Source organism: Pinus tabuliformis, chromosome 6 (genome assembly GCF_031772625.1).
Source record: "Pinus tabuliformis cultivar Carrire ecotype Pingquan chromosome 6, CPIR1, whole genome shotgun sequence".
Taxonomy (NCBI): domain Eukaryota; kingdom Viridiplantae; phylum Streptophyta; class Pinopsida; order Pinales; family Pinaceae; genus Pinus; species Pinus tabuliformis.
The window spans coordinates 678760646-678778642 of record NC_142292.1 but is presented as its reverse complement, the minus strand read 5'-3'; positions in this window follow the sequence as shown (position 1 = coordinate 678778642).

The following is a 17997-nucleotide window of genomic DNA, read 5'->3' as shown; positions in this document are numbered from 1 at the left end:
TCGTATGGTGACTTCCTCAACTGGTGTTGTGTGTTCAATGTTTCCTAAAGGGTCTGCTCTTGATGGTAGGTTAGTTTTTGGATGGGGGGTTTTTGTGAATCTACCTTTATTATCTGTAGATCTACGCATAAGTAAACATGACTTCTAAATCTATGTTTTTGCTTGTTTTTGTTCTAATTTTTTTTTCGAAATCCTCTAACTACGCCTCACCGGCAATGACGCCAAAATTTAGTGACAAACCTAGGGTGCTAGATTAGGCTATATTTATTATCGACCAGGGTAACTAAAATTTGAGGCATGCGTCTAAAATCTATAGAAATAAAGGATTCCTAACTAAGTGTTCATTGTGGTAGGTTACAATACTTCTTTACGGAAGGTTAAGATATGTTCCCTATCACCTTGACACTCAGGTCACTCAGCTCATCTAACTATCCTAAAGACACTGTGTATTTCTAGACCGAGGTTTTAATCCCCTTACAAGGATGTTGTGCATAAAAGCTCTGACTAGTGAACACTCAGCATTTAACACTCAACGTTCATGAAAGATTAAAAGCATACTGAAATCAAAAGCACACTAAAATTCAAATGCATGGAAAACAAGGTCTATGAGGATGCTTTAAAAATATAACGAAGGATCAGATCTCTTACGAGATACAGTTCAATGATCTTAACGATAAATCCTTTAAGCTATCATCATAAACATCATTCATAAGGATTGCTAATTAAATCAACGAAATCAGAAGCATAACTCTAATGATTGTGCATGCTATTCAATATTCAAAAGCTGCTAATGAAATAAAAATGACAGTATACCTGTCCACGCAGGGCCTGTCCGTGTTTCAACGGTATACTGGAATGCGTGCAAGCAACTAAGGTATTAACGCATGAACAAGGTTATAATGAAACTGTGACTGTAATCGAGTTCTGGTATTAAGTTCTGAAGATCATACAAAAGCTCTGTTTTTAAAACGATATACAGAGATCAACAACCATGTAACTGTATCTACATCCGTGTTTTTAAAAACAACTAATACACGGTTTACATTTGGATTGAATGTACATTCACTATGCAGTTGTTGCCGCTTTTACTATGGAATGATTTTTGGGTCATTTCCATTCTAAACCGATTTCCAAAAAGAAACAAAATGAAACCGATTTGGGGAAACTTATGGCTGTTGCTGCGTTTGTCACCAAAAGGCTGGGGCTTTGACCAACGTTGACTGCATAACAAGGAGTGTTGGATTCGCTGTAGGATCGATGTTTCTCCATGCTTGTACATTCTAGTTTTTGTTCCTACTCCTTGCTTTAACTTGCATGTCATGCCACGTGTCAGATGATGAACCATTTACAGGATGTTGTAACTTCCTGTAACTTTTTATTAAAAACTCTTAATTTCTAACATAAAAACTCATAAACTAACTTTAATGCAAACTAACAACTATAATACTATTAACTAATCAATTTCAAGGAAGAGAAGGGATCTATGGAGGGAAAAGGTAGAAAAATGATGTGTTTCAAGAGGAAAAAGAAAGTCATGGAATGGTACCAACACCTCCTATTACCTAATCCATGCAATGATCTACTGCGCACACGATATTATCCTCGGTGGCTTCTAGCTGGCACATTAGTTTCGGGGTCCACATAATAGGCTGGTCTAATCTACACCTTCCCACGCTATCAGCTAGCCTTGCAATCCAATCGTACATCTCTACCGAGAATGACGCAAAGAAGATTTCGTGAATGTTTGTGAATATATACCGGTCCAGCCAATCTTCTTCTGATATTTGCGGGTTTCTATTTTCCTAAACTAGTAAATCATGAAATTTCAAATACCACCACTCTTCAATGTATTTCTTTGTAGGGTTCCAGTGTTCCCACATCAGACACCCCTTAGGCAGATCCTGGTCCCGGTAACAAAACCATTTGTTGGCTTATATGGGCCTGACCCATGTTCGAAAGAATTATTTAGCCAAGCAAATCCCGCAGCTACCGACCCTTTCGGCAACAGCCCGCGAAGCGCGAACTGAGGTCTCACCCGAGGTTGCGGGGGAGGGTGGTAGAACCAGGTTTCCGCACCCTTGGGATGTCTAGATGTTTTCTGAGAGGTTTGCGCGTCGTCCTGTAGCCTCGTGCTACGCTAGATCCACACAGATCTAGATAATCTTCACTTTCTCTTACCAGGCTGATTACATATGTAATTTATTTGATTAAGTATTATAGCCCAGATATACTTAGAGAGGTCTTTAAGCAAACATTTATTACTTTCATTTAGTTCGCATATTAAGATTAAACATGACTCACAAGTACTCAATAAGCATACGTGTGTAGAACAAAACAGTTTCATTAACCATACAAGAATAGAGTTGCGATAGTTCAGAATTAACATAGAATTCAGAAGAAACTTATCTTTATTTCCACTTATCACCCTTACATCCTGTAGGTTTTAACCCTGCATAGGAATTACCTGCATACGAAATCTAAATCACAGAAAAATAAACAATGCAAGAGCATAACGCATAAAACACATATACACAGAGATTTTCCCTTGGATCCCAAAACTGGGACTACCAGCTTGAGTTTTCATTATATTCCTTTCAATGTTACAATACATATTTATACATGCTGAAGCATCCAATACCATGGACCGAAAACCATCGCGTCCAAAACCATGACCGAAAAACCATAAGTAGGTTCGCCCAACCTAATATATGGTCCAAAAAAATTTTCTCGGGGCATTGCCACGGACCCCGTAGAGAGGGACTACCCGACCCCCTCAAACCTCCCGGATAGCGGGGGCTGCCGCCCCCATTGTGAACCCCCCCCCCCCCCGCTATGCAATCGGCGCAATGAAGGGGGGGCTCCACCCCCCCTCTAACCCCCCAGTTCACTACGTGGGTTAGTCGTGGAAAGAATATAACACAACCCAACAATCTCCCACTTGTTGTTTTCTTTCCACAGGGGGCCACAGGAGAGCTTAGTCATTTTTCCAGCCCTAAAATGCCCATTGTTTCTCTACACCAAGAGAACTTCTCAAAGATCACATATTTTTTCAATGCATCTGCAGTATTCTTCAAAGTGTCCACCTTTACCAGCAACACCTTTTTGTCTTCTATCATATCCCTCACAAAGTGATACTGAACATCAATGTGCTTTGTCTTTGAATGATAAGTAGGCTTCTTTGCCAAGAAAATTGCACTTTGGCTGTCACAATCTATTCTTATAGCTCCCTGTACTAACCCCATACTTGAACAAAATCTCTGCAACCAAACTGCTTCCTTGCTTGCATGAGTGGCTGCCATGTATTCTGCCTCTATAGTTGATAGTGCCACTACAGATTGTTTCTTACTCATCCAACTGACTGCACCTCCAAATAGGTTAAACACATAACCACTTGTAGATCTTCTCTGATCCAGATCTCCAGCCCAGTCTGCATCAACAAAGCCATGAATATCCAACATTCTGTCCAATCCTGGTCTTCCTTGGTAGCACAAACCGTAATCACTAGTGCCACGCAAATACCTGAAAACCCGCTTCACTGTTGTCCAGTGCTCCTTCCCTAGTTTTGACATAAACCTGCTCAATACTCCCACTGCATGTGCAATGTATCATCTAGTACAGAACATTGCATACATCAGGCTACCGACTACACTTGCATATGGAACACGGGACATCTCTTCTTCCTCTTCTTGTGTCTTGGGACACTGTTCAGCAGACAACTTACACCTACAGGAATAGGAACCTTCACCGGTTTACTATCCTGCATATTAAACCTTTGCAATATTGTCTCGACATACTTCCTCTGGTTTAACCAGAGCTTCCTCTTTCCCCGATCTCTTTTAATTTCCATGCCCAAAATATAGTTTGCAACACCAAAATCTTTCATGTCGAATTTGGAGGACAATTGGGTCTTCAAATCCTTGATAATTTCTTTGTCATTTCCAACCAGCAACATATCATCCACATACAAGACCAGATAAATAACATGATCACCAATTAATTTAAAATACACACAGTGATTTTCTTTGCTTCTGGTGAAGCCAAGTCCCCGTATAAATGTATCAAATTTCTGATACCACATCCTTGGTGACTGTTTTAACCCATACAGAGACTTCTTTAACTTGCATACCAGTTCTTTCTTACCCTTCACCGCAAAGCCTTCAGGTTGCTTCATGTAGATTTCCTCTTCCAAATCCCCGTGAAGAAATGTTGTCTTCACATCCATCTGTTCTACCTCAAAATCAAAAGCAGCAACAACAGATAAAAGTAACCTAATAGAAGTTACCTTGGCAACAGGAGAAAAAATATCACCAAAATCAATTCTCGGCACCTGGGAATAACCTTTTGCTACCAACCGAGCTTTGTATTTCTCCACCTTCCCTTCTGCATTTGTCTTCTTTTTGAACACCCATTTTCTTCCAATGGGTTTCCTTCCAGCCGGCAACTCCACCAGATCCCGAGCCTCATTTTTGTGCAAAGATGCCATTTCATTAACCATGGCCTCTTTCCAGAGTTTTCCATCCTCTGAATCCACTGCTTCCTTCACAGTTCTAGGATCATCATCAGTAACAGACAAAGAAAAATTTGAACAGAAAGTAGATGGACTATACCTTTCTGGTTGCCTTCTTTCTCGAATTGATCTTCTCAGAGCCGGAGTTTGTGGCTCTTCATCTTCTGATTCCTCCTCTGTTGTAGAGTATGATTCTTCCTCCTTTAGCTCAAACTCTATCTTCTCAGGTTCCTTTGATTGGACTTCATGTTTAATAACATCTTTCACCTCTCTGAACACCACATCTCGGATGTACACAACCTTCCTTGTTACTGGGTTCCAAAGCTTATAACCCTTTAAACCATCCTTATACCCAATAAAGATGCACTTTTCAGATTTACTATCCAACTTGGTTCGTTTCTCCTTTGGAACATGTACATATGCATCACATCCAAATACCCTCAGATGTGAAGAGAGGGTTTCTTACCAATCCATACTTCTTGTGGAGTCTTATCCTCCAACGCTGATGAAGGTTACCTGTTGACCAGGTAACATGTAGTATCCACCGCCTCTGCCCAGAATTCCTGTCCTAACCCGACATCACTGAGCATGCTTCTTGCCCTTTCCATCAATGTCTTGTTCATTCTTTTTGCAACTCCATTTTGCTGAGGCGTATATGGAGTAGTCTTCTACCGTGATATACCACACTTCTTACAAAATTCTTCAAATTCCTTACTGCAAAACTCTCCACCATTATCTGTCCTCAGCACCTTTATCTTCTTCTCTGTCTGATTTTCCACCAGAGCCTTAAATTCTTTAAATCTGTCAAAGACTTCAGATTTCTTCTTAAGGAAATATATCCATGTATTCCTTGAGAAGTCATCTATAAATGATACATAGTACACAGACTTACCCAGTGATGGAACCTTCACAGGTCCAAACACATCAATGTGCACAAGCTCTAATATCTATTTTGCCCTCTGAGCACCAGAGGGAAAAATCACCTGATTCTGCTTCCCATATACACAATTTTCACAGAAATCAAAATCCAGAGAGCTATTACTCATACCTTCTACCATACTTTTACCATGAAGTATTCGAAGGCCCTTCTCTCCAATATGTCCAAGCCTTTGATGCCACAACATGGTCTTCTCTCCAGAGACCACTAGATTTTCAGCTCCACTTTCAGGAATCATAGAACTGTTGCACCCATCAACAACAGTGCCACCTTGCAGCTTGTACAGAGTTCCAGTCCAAACTCCCCGCATCAATACTAGTGCTCCCCAAACCATCTTGCATGTATCCTTCTCAAACATTGTTTTTACACCTGCATCATCCAACTTGCTTATAGAAATCAGATTTCTGGCCAATGTAGGAATATGCAGAACACTCGGAAGTGTTCTAACCCTTCCACCTTGCAACTTCAACTTTACTTTTCCGTGACCAATGATTCTAGCCTTCCTATCATCTCCTAAGAAGACATCACCACCATTGTATTTCTCATACTCGCAGAACCACTCTCTATGGGGAGTGAAGTGAAAGGATGCACCTGAGTCAATCAACCATGCCTCATAATCTACATGTGTACTTGAAGATGCCAAGTACACATCCCCACCTTCATCTGAGTTGGTTTTCGCCTCTGCAGAAGGAGCATCATCAGATCCCTTTCCTTTATCAGGAGCTTTAGATTTACAGTCCCTTTTGAAGTGCCCTTCCTTTCCGCATTTCCAGCACACCACCTTTACAAGTTTTCCTGGAGATTTAGATCTCCCTCTAGATTTAGATCTCCCACTCGATGACTTATTTTTGTTTCTATTCTGGGACCATCCTCGTACAAACAAGGCATCACCATTCTGGCTCTCCATATTTTTCCATCTCATCTCCTCCGTCAGCAAGGCTGAGACTATTTCATCAAACTGCAAAGCAGTTGCATTGCTACCTATTGCAATAACCACACTATCCCATGAATCTGGTAGAGAACACAACAAACTGATGCACTTATCTTCATCTGAAATTTTAATATCAACAGACGCTAACTGAATTACCACAATATTAAATGCATTCAGATGCTCTGTCCCCGAGTCTCCATCTTTCATCCTCAGGTTATACAGTTTTTTCCGCAGGAATAGTTTATTCACCAGAGATTTAGATTGGTACAAAGTCCCTAACTTGTCCCACAAAGCCTTCGCCGTAGGTTCCCCTAATACATTCAACAATACTGAATTTGAGACACACAATCGTATTGTGCTCTTTGCCTTCCGATCCAACTTCTTCCATTCTTCATCGGTCACTCCCGTTGGTTTAGTACCTGGATCTACTGCGATCCACTGATCTTTATCCACCAACAGATCCTCCATCTTGAGTTTCCACAACTCAAAACTATGACCATTGAACTTCTAGATCTCTATCTTTCCGCTGCTCGCCATCTTCTTTCACCACCAAAATTGATCTCGCAGATCTCCCACTGAACAGGGTCTACCACAGGCCCGAGCGAAACCCCTCAGCAATAAAGGCACCCCCTTGAAGCCAAAACAGCTCTGATACAAAATGTAGGTTTTAACCTTGTACAGGAATTACCTACATACGAATTCTAAATCATAGAAAAATAAACAATGCGAGAGCATAACACATAAAACATATATACACAGAGATTTTCCCCTAGATCCCAAAACTGGGACTACCATCTTGATTTTTCATTATATTCCTTTCAATGTTACAATAAATATTTATACATGCCGAAGCATCCAATACCATGGACCAAAAACCATCGCGTCCAAAACCATGGACCGAAAAACCATAGGTAGGTTCGCCCAACCTAATATAGGGTCCAAAAAAAAATTTCCCGGGGTGCTACCCCGAACCCCGTAGAGGGGGGATACTCGCCCCCCTCAAACCCCTTGGATAGGGGGAGCTGCCACCCCCCCACTGCATAATCGGTGCAATGAAGGGGGGCTCCGCCCCCCCTCTAACCCCACTGTTCACTACGTGGGTTAGTCCTAGAAAGAATATAAGACAACCCAACACATCTAGGTATGCCCTGCGCACTCCGCTGCAGGGGTCCAGGCACATAGCTGTGGACTCTTCTAGGCCTCTACACACATAGCTACAGAGCCTATATCCTCTACCCAAACCCCCGACTCAGACTTATAGACGCTTTCAGAATGCTCTTCTCAGACACCCATTACATTTCAAATCTCTAGAATCATACCAAAAACTTAGCTACTCTACCCATAGAGTCTCGCTCTATTTATACCTTTTCATGGACCGTGATCCATAGGCGGGTCGACTCAACTTACATTTCTTTACATTACTTTTGGGCAGACTACCCTTTTGACTTTGACTTAAATTGTGCTCCGCGCATCTCGCGGAGTCTTTACGATGCTATTATCCAAAATTTTGGGCTTCACACCGCATACTCGTTGCGCGGGGCTTCCGCTACCCAACACCTGCCATCTCCATCACAACCTCATTTCATCCATCTTCTCTTCCTCATCCATCCCTTTCTTGTCCTCAATTTTTATTTCTCAATCAACTATTATGATAATAATGTAAATGTGAAGAATGTTTCTACATAAGAACCAAAATCTACAAAACAATGTTAAGAATATTTCAATGAGAAATGGATTTGTTTACATGATGACATGAAAATCCATAGGCATGGGGGGACGTTGAGCCTCAAATATGCCCATTTTCCACCATATAATATCACCATTCATAACCTAAATTCCTATATTTTTAACTCATTTCGTACCACAATTCCACAACTTTCTGCCAATTAATGTCTTACACTTTGTGGTTGATTATCATTAGTTTTCTTGAATTTTTAATGATCAGAGATGAATTTTATATCATTTTATAATGATGGTTTTTCCAAGTTAATTTACCATAGGGTTTAATTGCCGAAACTCTTCACAAGTCAATTACACTAGTTGCTATAGGTTAAGTACAGAATAAATTCATGTAGGTGAAAATATAAAATTTTTGCTCAAATGAAGAAGAATATCAAGATTTTGAGATTTAAATATTGTTCAGAATACCCTCATTCAGGTAACCCAAAAACCATTTGAAAAAATTCATCACCGTGAAGAAGTTAGGGTCAGCACAATTCTTAAGTACAAAATCAGTCCCAGAATTCTCTGTGTAAGTACATAATCGCTGAACGGTTTTGGGTCTGAACGGTTTCGGCTAACATCCATGCAGAGGACCACGATTTGGATAGGCTTCTTCATGCTAAAAAAAGGAATTAATTCCTCTAGCTACACCGTGATTAGGATGAACCCAACCGTGACCCATTTGAAGACTCTCTAGAAGATTGTATATGATTTCCTTGTTGTTGTATTTGCTTTTTATGAATTCATTGGTTGTGCTTGTTTTCATTGACTTGACCTTATAAAAACCGATTCCCTCTGCATGAACATTGGTGGCAGTGGGAAGCTGTAAGCATAAGGACTATATGTGATTTTGTTTACAATGGGAACCTTGATGTATTTGTTGGAATTCAAGTTTTGCTGAACTTTAACACATAACTCTGATTCTACACATTAATCTCTATAAGTATTAATGTGTTCTGATTTTTGAAAGAAGCATTTCATTAATTTAGACTTGCTCTCGGAGTGGCAAGGGCCCACCTCCACCCAGAAACAAGTCCTGTAATTAGTATAAATTGTAGGAATTATGTTTTATTGAATTTCATAGATTTACCTTTCAATCCAAAGTCATTTGCTAAATAGATCTCATATTTATTGTGTCTCATTCTGTACCTAAGCATTTACTCTGCTTTTCATGGATTTGAATGAATATATTGTCTTTAAATAGTTGTAAACCAGAAAATATTGTGTTGATTGATGATTCTCGATGCATGAGTGGTTTCTCTAATACACTTTCATGGTTAAGAACATTTAAAGGAGTGTTTTCAATTCAGAAGGATACAAAGGTTAAATCATTGTGTCATGAGTACGAGAATGTAATTGGTTTTATGATCTTGCTTCCTGTACATTTCCATTTGGTATCAAATTCTATAACATCATGTTTATATGAAGAATTCTTAGGAGTAATGAGATGAGATATTAGTTGCATTGTTTATCAATTGAGTTTGTAGCTTAGTTTTGAGACTTAGTATAATCATAATAAGATTGGATTAAAATCTGTAAGTTAATGTTCTTACATAGGAATGATTTTCTGTGTTTATTTGCAGTAATTTTAAATTATAATAAGCTTTGATCTTGAGACTCTTAAATATGAGTGTGTTAATTTAGGCAGTGTAAGGATATTAATTCGAAACTGTCATTTAATTCCTTTCAATTTTTATTTTTTTTTGCAGAATTGAATGAGTGAGGTAGGATATATTAAGAAATTAGTTGAATTCTTGTTGATTTATTTCGTCCCAGGAATTACATTAGTTGTAGTCTTGTTTGAATTGTTTATTTCCTTAGTTTAACATTGTTTGCGTGAAAATGAATTATGTTGGATTGGAATTAGCATAAGCTTGATATTATTTTTTAATAGTAATTAGTTTTGTGTGATTTAAGATTTCTATTACTTATAATAAATAAATATTATTGCTTGGATTGCAACTAAGTTTTACTTACATTAAAATTAAGTTTTGATTGAAATTCACATTACTTAGATTAAGGTTATAATTGTTCAGTGATTTGTATTCTGTACTTAATTCAGGAATAGAAATTTCATACCTAATTTAGGTATCAATTTTAGATTTCATGATGTTAATTTAGGTTAGATTATATGATCTAGTGTTACCTACACTTGTGCCTTGAAGCTTAGGAGTCTTGGAATGATAATTTAATGTTGGAATTATAACACATATAATTTCCTCAACATTTTTGGCGTCGTTGCGGGGAGGTGCTAAAGGGATTAGAGCACAGTTTCTTTCACAAGTTTTTTTTGTGTGATCTTAGTTGTAGGGAAATCAAAGGGTGGAGAGTGTACGATAAGACATGAGTGAAGAGCCACACATCCATTATGGTGTGGTTTCTCCAAAGTTTGGTTGTCAAAGTAAGTGAGGATTTCAATTTTGTTGAGTTTTATTGAAATTAGTTTTAATTCATTTATATTAAAAATTCAAGCTCATTAATGATAAAACATTTTTGGGGTGTTGTAAGAACCCCCATGTACTAATACATGTTATGAGACAGGGATCATCAACCAACAGGAGAAATTGAAGAAATATTAAGAGCTTGAAGAATGTCCCTCGAGGCACTTTCTTAAATCCTAGCAGTAGCTGGGATATTTTCTTATCAGGAATAGTTCATCCTGACCGCACTCCGGAAACTATCTATCTCTCCACAACCAAAAAAGGATTTGGAAGTCTCCCTTAATTCTTCTTTCCTATCTACCAAGGAGATCAAGTAATCATGTACCAAATATGATGAGGAGCATCCTGTTGAAATTGAGATTTAAGAACTTTCACCATGCCCATCAGCAATCCTTGTATGCATTCCAGAGACCAATTATCCAAGTTTCCTTGGCATGACCGAGGAGGAATTTCAGAGTGGTCCAAATGAATAAATGGGCCAATACCACTAGGATTACATCGAGAATTGGTTCCAGATCACAATCCAGTCAAAGTACCACTCTCATCTTCAAGTACTCTTTGTATCACATCTTTCAAAGTTGCTCATTTTTCATGCTCATGTATATTCTAAATTTTATATGTTATATCTGAGCATGAATATGTCCTTGTACTGGATCCATACATCGCTTCATTGGAAGTTCTCTTTCACTTAAAGGAGGACATGTTTTCTTCAGTATAGTAGTAAAGTTAGTATTTTAAATAAATGAATGAATATAATAGAGATACAAATAAGTCCTTTTGTGAAAACCAGCTTGCCTCGCGCAACTGCATAGGGACGATTCTTGAAAACCAGGTAACTGGTAGGCAAGGTTCCCAATAAAGTTTGTAAATTTCTATGAGTTATTAAAATAATGTATCTTTCAAGTCATTATGTCTTGTACTTGCACTAGTTGATGTGGGATCCCGTAAGTTCCACCTACCAAGAAGCCTTGTCCCATCGACATCAAAAAAATATCTGGGACCAAGGTTAGGGTTAGATAAGGTACTTGGGAGACTGCATGCCTTAATATTAAGTATCCTTGTCATCCACTAAGGAAATAAATCAATGTTTCTTGGTGGATGAATTATGCAGCCCATTCAACTTCGAAAAATCCATTCATCGCTGGTAGAATGTACCTAGTGCCTTGATTCCTGTCGACATCATAGGTGGGACATCTCGAATTGATTAATGACATCCTCAATGGGCCGAAATCCAATGATTCTTGCTTATTTTTGACATCAAAACCATTTATTCACATATGCAATATTGCACATGGGTGTGAAGCAGTTGAAGACTATATGGTTTTGTGATCTCAACATAGATTTTGTCAACATTTTTTTTTTTTTGCTGAAGCAAGAGTAGGACCTTCTTTTTCATTAATAATTTACAAAAATTACAATAAACCACATAGAGATGTGGCCTAAGGGAGAAACCCCCCAAACCAACCGAGATTGGGCCTGGGGCAAAAGTCTCTGCACCAAAAACCTAGCCTCTCCACCACTAAAAGCTAAACAAGAAGAAGCCAAAAGTAGGACCTAAGAACAAAGGGCCCCACCAACCCTCCGAAAAGTGGAGCGAAACATGCCCATAAGAGACCCACCAAAAAACGAGGGGAAATGCACTTCTCGCCAACACAAAAACCTGTCTCCTTCATCTACACCGTTGATCCGTCAGGCCCTATCTGACGACAGAGGACTACATCGCGAGGAAAAGAAGCATGACTCATAACCAACACGACCACCAACCTGCTCAATCCATCCCAGTCGTTGATCAGCTTCATTTGATCTGACGGACATGGATCATATCGCACCCACTCAAATCATCGAACATTAGCGTGTGATGGGGGCGGTATTCAAATTGGCCCCACCGCCATGTGTAACCCTCCAAATGGAATCGCTGCCAAAACGAAAATACCGTTTTCCGCATGCAAGGCATGCGATCGACAAAAAACCTCTCCCAAGTCGGATTGCCTTTTCTGGATGGAAAGCACCCATTAATGCGGCCACCGAGAGTTCCTATCACAGTGCCATTCTTTCCTGATCTGAAGAAAGAGGATTCACCCACCAAAAAGCTAGTCAGAGAGGATTCTAAGCCAATTGACAGACAACCATTTGCAAAGGTCCATGGTTGTGCTTTGAAACATCAACTGGTCATCTTCTGCCTGTTCATGCCAAATCGCATTTAACTTGCTCTCAGGCAACTCATGCCATTTTGACGCAACTCTGTTCTTTGTACTGATCACACCTTGATTGGCTAGTAGATCTGCCAATTTGTTCACCGGTCTTCGAACATGCTTAAAGCTAACTGTACGAAGGCTCTATAGGTGTTGTTGAATCCATTGAAAATCAGCCTCCAATTCTTTAAGATTTTTTCTGGCTTTGTTCCCCACCTAATTTTCTTGACCGATTTGATTATAATCTCAGAGTCAGCTTCCACTATCATGTCTTGTCAGTTTTCCTGATCCAAGAAATCTAAACATTGCTCCATAGCCATAAATTCCGCCATGTTATTAGTAGCCTTTCCCGAATGGCAGTGGAAGATGAAAAGGACACTTCCATTTTCATCCCTTAACTCACCTCCATAACCAGTGGTGCCCAAGTTGCCTTTTGAAGCCCCATCAATGTTGAATTTCAGATAACCCTTAGGAGGAGGATGCCAGAAATATTTCTCAAACTTCAAGGAGATAACATTTCTATCCATACCCCGACGAGAAATACCCTGGAAGCCTAGCTCACAGAGAATTATTAGATCAGCAGCAAAGGGAGGGTTTTTAGGGAGATTTCGCACTATGGTACCTACCGTTTCCTTGAGCTATTTTAAGATCAGCTCAAAAATGCATTGAGAAGTCCTATTTTCATCTTTGAAGATCCTGTTATTCCTTTCTTTCCAGACATTCCAAATGATGAAGCTTGGGAAGATGGTCCAAGCAGTGGCAAGAACTTCATTATCTGAAAAAGTTCTTCTCCAGTTGGTTAGGGTGTTGTAAATATTCCCTTTGTCCCTATCCGTCTGACAGAAAATGGAGGAAAAAAAGTCCCACAGACTGGAGGAGAACCTGCAATTGTTGAGAAGGTGCTCCATAGTTTCATCTTGAGCTTTACAGAGCTGACATCTGGAGGGCCCCAGAATGCCCCTCTTCCTTATATTATCCCAGGTCAGAATTTTCCTATGTTGGACCAGCCACATGAATAGTTTAATTTTCATCCAGCCTTGATGTCTCCATATGTTTAGCCAAATCTTATCCGGAGTCTGAGAGTTAAGGTCAAGGACAATGAGCTTTGATTCCTTGAGATTAAAAGCACCCTCATTATTGTTATTCCATCTTAGTTGATCGTGGCCCTATGATTTCAGAATCTTCCTCTGATCTACATATCTTTTAGAGTTTCTGCTTTAGCCTTCATGGTGTTATTATCCCTAAAATCTAAATTCCTCTAGGTTCTCCATTTTCCATTACTATTGGTTTGATCCCAAAAATATTTCACTTTAGAAAGCCTTTTGCTATCTGTTTCTTCTTTGAGATCCCTTAAGTATTTGTTTAATAAAATAGGTTCTTGTTACCATCTATCCTCCCAAAGAAGGCTAAGGTTTCCTTCTCTGATTTCCCAGAAGCTATTTCCTTGGACCAGGCCCTAGTTATCCCAGGCCTTATTCCAAATGTGCGAGCCCTTTTTGTGTCCCGACATTATTATTAGATCATTGTTATGCCAAGTATTGGCATATTTTTTTTCCAAATTGTTGCCCACTGTGCTTCTTGCTCTTTAACCCATCGCCACCATAATTTAGCTCCTAAAACCTTGCTCAGAATCTCAGGATCATCCAAACCGAGCCCACCAAAATTCTTAGGTTTGGAGATTTTTTCCCATGCTACCAAGGCCCATTTCTTATGATCCCCCCCCTTACCCCAAAGGAAGTCTCTTTAAATGGTTATGAGTTGATGCAGAACACCTTGTGGAGCTGGGGGAGCAGATAGCATAAAGACTGGGATAGATTGAAGGACAACCTTGGTTAGCACTAACCTACCAGCTAGATTTAGAGATCTAATAGTCCATTTCTTGACTTTATCATGCAAGTTGTTAATTACTAGCTCCCATATGCTCTTGTGTAATGGTTTGGCTGTAAGAGGAACTCCCAAGTATTTTGAGGGGAGGAGCTCCCTTTGAAAGCCCAAAATTCTGGATATATTTCTCTAAATAGCAATGTGAGTATTGAAGAAAAAAATCTTAGATTTTGAGAGATTTACTTCCATACCTGAAGCCATGGCAAAGTCTCTCAGGATTTTCTTGTAGGCTAGAGCTTCTTTGACCATGGGGATTCCCTGCAGCATGGTATCATCCACAAATTTTTGATGATTTAAGGCCTGACTATCTTCAGAAAGTTGGAGACCTTTGACTTTACCAACTACTTTGGCATGCCTGATTACTTGACCTAGCCCTTCCATCATGAGTATAAAGAGAAAGGGAGAGAGTGGATCTCCTTATCTTAGGCCTCTTGAAGGAGTTAAAGTCTTCTAGGGTGAACCATTAACAAGGATTGAAAAACTGGGAGAAGTAACTAGGGCCATAACCCATTTGATCCAATTATGATCAAACCCAAAAGCAGTGAGAAATTTTCTGATATATGCCCAATTCATCTTATCATAGGCTTTGGCTATGTCTAGTTGCATGATCATTCTGACTTTATTATTGCTTGTCAATGAGTGCACCACCTCATGAGATTGAATGATGTTGTTAGGGATTTGTCTACCTTCCACATAGCCCGATTGTTCAGCCGACACCAGGGTGGGAATAAGAGGTTTGAGTCTATTAGCCACCACTTTGGAAATAATCTTATAGACAACATTACATAAGAAAATGGGTCTAAACCTATCGGGAGTTTGAGCCAAATCCTATTTAGGGACCAGGCAGATAAAGGTGGTATTGAGAGCCTTCAAAATGGTTTTATTACTTCTGGAGTCTTCTACTACATTCAGAATGTCATGTTCTACTATATTCCAGGAAGCTTTAAAGAAGTCTACATTGAAACCATCTGAACCTGGTGCCTTACCATTTTGCATTTCATTTAGGACCTCACTAACCTCCTCTTCTGACACTGGTCTATTGAGGTTGAAATTGTCCTCTCTGGAAATGAGCTTAGGAATATGTCTAGAAATAAACCTGATGGATTGTTCTCTGTCTGAATAGGTTTCCTGTCCAATACCATGAAAGCGTTGAGCCAGCATTGCTTCGATTTCTTCATGCGTGCTGAGCATGTTACCTCCCTCATCCTTGATTGAAGAAATCCTGTTGTGAGCTCTGTTCGCCATAGTGGATATGTAAAAAAATCTAGTGTTGCATTCTCCTTCTTTTAGCCATTGCACTCTGGATTTTTTCCTCCAAAAAACTCCTCTTGTTCACATAAGTTCTCCCAATATTGATGATATTTTACTACCAGATCATTTTTCTCTTTATCAAAACCCTCCATAATTAGGGTTTGGTTGAGTTTTTGCATTTTTCCTTCGACAGTTTTTTTTGCTTCAAAAATATTGCCATATTCCTTTTTATTCCACTCCTTGAGCCGGAGTTTGATATGTTTGAGTCTTTTTTGAAGAAGGAACATTCTTGTGCCCTGAATTTCCAAATATTCTGCCCACCAGATGGCTATGTTATTGATGAAGTCTGGGTGGGAGATCCAGATGTTTTCAAATCTAAAATGTCTATCCCTAGGTTTGCCAATGCCTTGAATTTCTAGTTGTACCGGCCAGTGATCCGAGCGTCCAAAGGGAAGAACGCTAGTAACTATATCCTTGTCCTCGATCATAAGATCTTCTGAAATTATGAATCTATCCAATTTGGAGGCCACCCGAGACTCTCCTCCTCTTTTATTGTTCCAAGTAAAAGTACCATTATTCATGAAAATATCCACGAGCATCATGGTGTTTATGAAGGTTTGAAAAGCACAAGAGTCTTTGTTTAGAATTTTGGTTCCCCCTTTTTTCTCAGACAACGATTTAATCATATTGAAATCCCCCCCTAAGATCCATGGGATTCTTGCATGTCGTTCCCTAAGCTTCTACAAGGAATCTAGAAGCCTGAGTTTACCATCCATTCTTTGGGGGCCATACACATTCGTAACCAAGTAAATTTCCTTATCTCCCACTAGTTGAATGACCATTGAAAGATAATCTCTAGATGCTTCAGCATCTATAATTTCAATATTTTGGGGCTTCCAAAGCATGAGAGTTCCTCCTGCTGTATTCTCTGCATTGACTTCCAGAAACTCAAATCTATTGAGCCATTTGCTGTGAATCTCTTTCATTTTTTTAATGGAACATTTAGTTTCCTAAATGAAGATCACATCTGGAGCTGCTTGTTTCATTCTATTACTTAGTAATGTTTGTTTTCTTTTACTACCTAGACCTCTTATATTCCAAGAAGTGAACTTCATTATTAAAGATTTGTAAAGGAGTAACTGGATAGGTCTTTCATCTTACCTGAGTCTATCATTAGCTTTCAACATTCCATCAACAATTCTTTCTGCTTTCTTCGGCCGCTTTTCTTTCCTGGGATTCTTGGTGCTAATCCTGGTGTGGTTTTCATAGCTTTCACTCCTTCATTACCCTGTTTTTCATTTTTCCTTTGCTTTTCTGCCCCTTTGTTCTGAGTTTTCCAGATGAACAGCTGTTGAACTTGGTGGAACTCCTCTTGAGGTAACGAATCCACTCCCTCTCTGGTTCCTTGTTTCAAGAAACCTTCTAGATCTAGATTCTCTTTCTCAAGAATTTCCTGTAGTTCGTGATCCTCCATTTCCATATCACTCTGGGTCATTTCGTGATCCATTTATAGATCTATATCACTCATCATATCTTCTTTTTGTTTATTTTTTTTTTGTGTTTGCTCAACATTTTCTTCTTTCTCTTCCTCCACTGGACTGCCTTCCTTGTCCTGATCTGGTTGCATTATCAGTTCTTCCTCTTCTAGGACTTGAAACCTGTTTTGACTGGCCTATTGCTTGTTTGTATGAGGTAGTTTTCATTATTGTTTGCTCCCTTTTCCTTTCTGGACCACCTTATGAAAAATTTCAGTATCTTTCATGGTGTGAGTTTTACCTTTGTTTTCTATTTTACTGAGAGGGAAATATTTGAATAGGTGCCCATGCTCATGGCATTTACGACATCTGAAAGGGATGTGTTCATGATCCACCGTTTGCACCCATTATTCATCAAACACTTCCAATATTACCTCATCTAGAAGAGCTCTAGAGAGATCCATATCCACACATATCCTTGCAAAGGATGTGTATTTTCCTCTTTTGGTGGCCTTAGAGGCTTTGAAAAAATGCCCTAGCTTATTTCCTATGACAGATAAGGATTCCAGTTGCCAATAATCCAAGGGTAAAGAGTAGATACTTACCCAAACCAGAACCAAGGTAAAAGTTTCATGTTCTGGGACAAAATTCATCACC